Consider the following 7,500-nt stretch of genomic DNA (forward strand, 5'->3'; position numbering starts at 1 on the left):
GGCAGTCTCAGTTCAATTCAGGAGAATATTTATATTGACAGGCTTGTTTATAGAATTAGCGTAAGTGTTATACTAAAAAACATTAGTGACAAAGTTAAGGGGTAGGGGTGGAGAAGTAGAAGAAGAAGAAGAAGAAGAAGGAGAAGGAGAAGGAGAAGGAGAAGATGACGATGATGGTGATGGTGGTGATGATTATGACGACGATGATGATGATAATGATAATGATGAAGAAGAAGAAGAAGAAGAAGGAGGAGAAGGAGAAGATGGTGGTGATGATGGTGGTGATGATGATGACGACGATGATGATGATAATGATGATGATGAAGAAGAAGAGGAAGAAGAAGAAGAAGAAGAAGAAGAAGAAGAAGAAAAAACAGAGAAGGGAGAATATGAATGGGTGTAAATATAGCTATGAAGGGGCTGATTAGTAATGGATTCTATGGAGTGTAATATTTGTGTGTGTATATATATTTTTCTTTTATTCTAAAGTTGAGGTATATTAATTGTTTGTCGTAGACCCGTTAAGAAGTGGCTTGTATTTTGTAATAAAGAGATTTTCTTTACTTATTCGTTGTCTCGAGGTTGTATCGTCCCTAAATTGGTAGAGGGGGAAAATTCTGAAGTTTGGTGTTTTTTTTGTTGGCGCAAGTATCTATGTGTTGGCTAAAAGCTATTTTTCTGTTTTGGGGAATTTTTATCTGGGATCTGTGCAGGGCCATTCGTTTACGCAAACCATTTTTTGTTTGGCCTATGTACTGCTCTTGACACCCGGAGCAGGTTAGTGAGTATATTAGGTTCTCCGAAGCACATGTGAAGTTGCTTTTCACTGTAAACCGTTGTCCCTGTTTGAAGGAGAACTCTGATCCCTCAATAAGATAGTCGCATATCCCGCAATTGGGTCTTCCACATTTTTTACTGTCGGCTTCTGTGTTGAAGAGTGAATTCGGGCTTGTGTAAGGAGACTTTTCATGGATCTAGGCTGTCTTTTGCTTTTTATGATCGTGTGTGTTTGGAGGATTTTTTTCATTCTGTGGTCTTTTTTTAGGAGGGGTATGTTGTGGAGGATGGTGTCGAAGGCTTCGTTATTGAGAGGGTTGTGTGTGGAGATGTATGGTAAGGCTTTTGGTTGTAAGTTTTTCTTGATTTGGGATGTCTCAGTTCCTTGATGTTAAGTTGAAGGGCACGTTGAATGCACTTGTCAATAAGTGAAGGTGGATAGTTCCTGGTGATTAGGGTATCTTTTAGTTCTTGTAGTCGTGTGTCTCTGGTGTTTGCGTTAGAGACTATAGTGCATATCCTTTTTGCTAGATTGAAGGGGATATTCATCCTGGTGTGTCTGGGGTGGCATGAATTGAATGGAAGATATTGCTTAGAGTCTGTAGGCTTATAGTATATGTCTGTTTCTATTATATTATTAGCTTTCTTAATGAGGATATCGAGGAAGGGGAGTTGTTGTTGGCTATATTCCATCGTGAATTGGATGTTTACGTCCAGTCCGTTTAAAATTTTCTGGAATTCTATGAGTTTTTCTATATTTTTATGCCAAAGGATGAAACAGTCATCTAGATATCTCTTCCAGTTGTTTTCTATGTAGATGGAGAAAGGGCTGCCATATCTTTCTAGAACCTTACGATACAGACTGATCTCTAGGTATCCTATGACTAGGTTGGCAAAGGAGGGGGCCATTCGTGTACCCATCGCAGTCCCCGATTTTTGTCGGTAGAAGTTGTCATTGAAGGCGAAGAAGTTATTTTCCAGGATGAATTTAACCCCTTCTATCACAAATTCTTTTTTGATGCGGTGTGGTAGTTCGTTGGCGTGATTCTCTAGCCAGAATTGGATTGCCTCTAGTCCTAGGTTGTGTTGGGATATTGGAGTAGAGGTTGACTACATCGAAGGATACCAGTATGGTGTTTTTGTTTATAGTATTCGGTAGGTGATTGAGCATATCTAAGTCGTCCCTTATATAGCTTTTGACATGTTTGAGGAGTGGTTTTAACAGGGTGTCTAAAAAGTTACTGAGGCGGTGGGTTTCGCATGCGGGACCTGCTATTATGGGTCTCAATTTGAGGTCATTAGGATTAGGGACTTTAATTATTTTGTCTGTAGCTATCTTGCATGCGTTGCTTATTTTTTCACTTTTGTGGATCTTAGGTATACCGTAGAATTGGCTAGTTTTACTTGTGAAATTGGTCATATAATCATATTCTTTGTCGGTGAGCCCTGCTTTGTATGGGTTTAATATGGATTTTATACATATATACATACATACGTACATACATAGGATCAGCGGTGGTGCCCCAGCACGACCACAGCTTTGAAGCTGAAACAATTTAAAGAAATAAAGCTATATATGTACATACATACGTACATACATACATACATACATACATACATACATACATACATACATACATACATACATACATACATACACATGCATTCATGCATACAATTCTTTCACAAGTCATTGGTTGGCCCGGGAGTATAGTGTAGACACTTGCCGCATATGCTATATATTGGAGCTGAATCTAAAAGCCTATGATTTAGGAACGAACTAATTATCGAGACAGGGTTGTTATCCACACATACATACTTATGTATGTATGTATGTATGCATGCATGTTACCTTCTCCTAGAAGGATGCCCTAACTAACGCTAGGAGTCCTTCACTCCCAATGGTTTAACCGCGCGATCGGGTAACTGGGATAATTTCGACATAAAACCTGCGGCTCAGTGGTTACCGATGATGTTGACTTGTTCTTCTTTTCAGATTATGGCTGCTGTTGCTTAGTGAGTGGGATTGACTCAGTGCACAGCCCTTCCTCGCTTTAAAAAAATCTTCTTGCACAAGCATTGCACGATAACAACATTGATTAAGCTTCGTGCAATGGCCACACTCGATAACAAGGGGGCAGCCACCATGTATGTATGTATGTATGTATGTATGCATGCAGTATTTATCTTTTGTCGTTTGTCGTTTTTTCGCCCGCTTGAATCTCTTTCACTCCATAACAATTTCTATATTGCTACCTCTCCCTCTTCCTCCTGGCTTTCGCTGTTTCATTTACAAAAGATGTAATCTCGGTGCTTGCTGGGTTTTTTTTATTTAATATATTGTCTTCTTTCAGTTGGACATGGTATTTATTTATTAATTTTGAACTAAAATATATCGAAGTGTAAACAATTAGACAGAGTGTTTATTGAATATCACAGAACCATTTTCAGTATCACACTCGAAAATTTCTCGCTGCAGATCTCTTTTATTTTCTCACTTATTCTGCTTCTTTCTTCACGTTGAACTTTCTGGATTTTCAAAATAAAACAAATGGATGGCAAAGTGTAAACAACGACGTAAATGGCTCATTTAATAATACCAAAGAATTTCGTACATAACGATGGTACATACACGCACACACATACATAGATACATGTATACACCCACACACACACATATATATATACGTGTGTGTGTTTGATGTGCAGGTGCCCTTCTCTCTCTCTCTCTCTCTCTCTCTCTCTCCCTCTCTCTCTCTTTCTACCATCCTACCACTTTGTTAAATGCATATTAATGCGTAATGTAATTATTTCTTTATCACCTTTCAAATTGTATTTATAGACACAAACGCACCTTCGTAGTTCGGAAGGGATTTGCCGGAATAAAGTCGCCTTTTTAAACTCCTAATTTCATACTCATCTTCGTCCTCCTCACATTTGTTCTTATTTTTCCTTATTGCCATCATCCTCATCGTTATCATCATCATCATCATCATCATCATCATCATCATAATCACCAACATCAACATCAACAACTGCAGTGCTATTAATACACATAAAACTGATGAGGTTTCCATTGGGGGTTAACAAGTAATTAACTTTGCATATGCCTTAGAACATCTAACCTAATTATTTATAATTATGATGCTAGGAAGTAAAGTTCCGAAATGTCATAGAAGTTTGCTTCCCAATCTAATGGTTTCAGATTCAATTCCAGCGCGTGGCACCTTAAGCAAGTGCCTTTTACGATAACCTTAGGCTGACTGAAAACTTGTGAGATTTGGTAGACGGAAACTGAAAGGAGAATGTCGTATATATACGTGTGTGTGTGAGAGAGAGAGAAAGAGAGAGAGTATGTGTGTATGTATGTGAGTGTGTATGTGTGCGAGAGATAGAGCCTGTTGTTCCCCCGCCACCATTTCACAATAGGTTTTGGTCTACGTCTCAGTAAGTAGCAGTTTGGCCTAAGAGATCGATAGACTAAGTCCCAGACTTTTAAAAACATAAGTACTGTGAACAATTTATTGACTAAAAAACAAATACTTTCAAGATAGTAACCCGGCAGTCTACTAAAACTGTCCAGAAGAGATACAAAACCGGGAAATGAAGCGAATTGGAACAGACGGTCATTTCGAAACCACAACTTTATATTATCAGCCTGGAAACGGATTTGAACACAGAGTGTGAATGTTCGCAACAACCTTTATATTATCCATCCTCGATCGTGCAAAAAGGAAAAGGCATGATTAACCTTGGTAGTATTTGAAATTAGAATGGAAAAAAACTGTAAGAAATGTCGCTAAGTGTTTTGTCATACGTGCTACTAATGATTCTGTTTGCACGCTGCCTTAATGATGATAATAATGGTTTCAAATTTTGGCCCAAGGCCACCAATTTCGGGAGAGGGTAAAAGTCGATTAGATTGGCTCCAGCACTCAACTGGTAGTTATGTTATCGACTTCGAGATGATGAAAGGCAAAGTCAGCCTCTTTAATGATAATAATAATAATGTTTTCAAATGTTGGCACAAGGACAGCGAGTTCGGGGGAGGGATAATTCGATTACCTCGACCCTACTATGCAACTGGTACTTAGTTCATCTACCCCGAAAGGATGAAAGACAAAGTTGACCTCGGCAGAATTTGAACTCAAAACTTAGCGACGGGCGAAATACCGCTAAGCATTCCATCCAGCGTGCTAACAGTTCTGCCAGCTCGCCGTATTGAGCTAAGCAAAATTACCTTCTCTCCTCTAGGCACAAGGCCTGACATTTTGGGCTAGTCGATTAGACAGACGAAATACCACTAAGCATTTTGGCCGGCATGCTAACGATTCTGCCAGCTCGCTGCCTTAAGCTAAGCAAAATAATACTCTACATACACTCAACGTCAGAGCAGTATATTTCATAATGTATGAAGTGGAAATTAGTGAAGGATTAAGTGAAGGGCGTAGACAGGAAGAATAGAAAATAGGTAACATTGCATAAACGCATGAATCTCCAGTTAGATGTGAACCGTTTATAACTGAGAAGGAAGAGTGGAATGAAGGGTATTAATGAACATTGAACAGGGTACAGAAGTGGAGAGAACAAGTCTAGGATCATATCTAGGAGAGAAAGAACTTCATCTTAAGAAGGTGATGAATAGAGGACTATTACAGAGTTTGCAGACCTCAAAACGAAAAAGACAATAGAAAAGAAAAGTGTTAGGAAGTAACTTTATTCAGTATTTTTCATAGCGAAAATTTTAAACATAAGGAATTTTGGTTTTGTTTACAGAAAGGTGTAAGGATGATTTCAGCAGAACAGCAACCAGGTCTAAGGGTAAAACTGATGAAAAAAATGATAACTAGTAAGCATGTTCATCAAAATGTTGAATGCGTGGCGATAATGATGCGATGATAGCTCATATTTTATCAGGATGCCCATGTTTTATTCCACATGAGTTGAAAAACTGTTGGCATGATAAGGTTGCTGCAATAATACACTGGAGTTCTTACATGGGATTCAGTTTTACAAGTGCTGAAAAGAGCAATAATTATTTTCTAAGAATAGAAATGAATATCCTTGAAAACGATAAGTGGAGTTGTTAGAAGAGTTTCCTATAGAAATCGAAATGAGATCAGCGAACAAGCCGGATATAGTCGTTGATAACATCAAAAATGTGTTTTATAATTGACATGGCATGACAAATTGTTACTAGAATCAAGAGAAGGGAAAAGAAAAGAAGCAGTGTATTATATCTACATGCGGTATGAAATTCTGAAAAGTTGTAACAAAGACGTTAACGAGGTCGTGATCCTGCCAGTTATTAACGGGGGCCTTGGGGAGCGTGTTGAAAAATTTGAAAATAACCTATGGAAAGCTAGATCTTAATTGGCGAGTGGGTGCAATGCAGTTGGTTCAGCAGGAATTATCTGATAAAACCTCGATACAAAGTAATGACAGATTTGAACAGCATAAACAACATATGGAAGTGGACACAAAAGCTTTTCATCATATGCCACGAGATGTGTTCTGAAAGGAAAAATAATCAAGCCGTTTACAATGTACCATGTAAAAGCAAAACAAGAACAACAACAACAACAACTGTAGTAGTAGTAGTAGTAGTAGTAGTAGTAGTAGTAGTAGTAGTAGTAGTAGTAGTAGTAGTAGTAGTAGTAGTCCTTGAGATTATAATATCACGGCAAATGAATTTGACAACCTCAGAAAATATAAGGATTTACTCGTTGGAATCGAAAAAATATAGCATGTCAATGCGATTAAAATACCAAGGAGCACTTGAAATGATAAAAAGGAAATTCAAAATCATTTGGGTATGATCCCTGGCTTACCGTCCCTGCAAGAAGTGCAAAAGATTGTTTTAACTTGTACGTCACACGTACTGAGAAGAGTATTGTCGCTGTGAGAACGATCGCAACCTTTGTAAATTTTTTCTTCTTCCTTTTCTCTTTTTCTTGTTTTTTTTCTTTTTTTCTATTACATAACTTAACTTTGTAAATGAACAATGGCCCTTCAATGTATACAGCGAATTTTTTGCCTTAGGTATCGGGGATATACTGGGGAAGAAATGGAAAGGAAATTAATAGAAGAAAAATTCAAAAGGAGAAGAAGAAGAAGAAGAAGAAGAAGAAGAAGAAGAAGAAGAAGAAGAAACACTCTGAAACAGCTCTAAAATAGCGAACAACAAAATCAGAACAACACAGTCAAATATATAAATGAAAGAATATATAAGAGATATTTACGAAGAAAGTTTCTATTACAATCTAAAAGAAGAAATAATTGAAAAATTTAAACAATAGAACACTTTCCGACAAATCTACCTCGCAATGTACCTCGCAAGCATGAAATTTGACGATGAAATAGCATCAGTTGAGGAAATGTAAAGTAGATAGTTCGTTGCAGCTATTCGTATTGGTGCATTAAATTAGAAAAAAGTAATAAACATGTTGGGAAAATTAAAAATCAGGGAAAAGATCTCTCAATCTTGAATGAATGCAATGAGAAAGAAATGACTCATCTGAAGAAAAAAAATTAGGGCGACAAATACTACAGGTATATAATACAACGAAGTTTCTGATATCAAAGAAGGCATGAAATATTTACTAAACCCCAAAGAATCTGTTGAACGGAGTGAATACATCCGCTACAGCTTGAAAATATTTTATCAAGAACCATAGAAAAATAAAATAGAAATCAATGCAGCAGCTACAGGAAGGAAAATGG

Source organism: Octopus sinensis, linkage group LG6, assembly GCF_006345805.1.
Source record: "Octopus sinensis linkage group LG6, ASM634580v1, whole genome shotgun sequence".
NCBI lineage: Eukaryota > Metazoa > Mollusca > Cephalopoda > Octopoda > Octopodidae > Octopus > Octopus sinensis.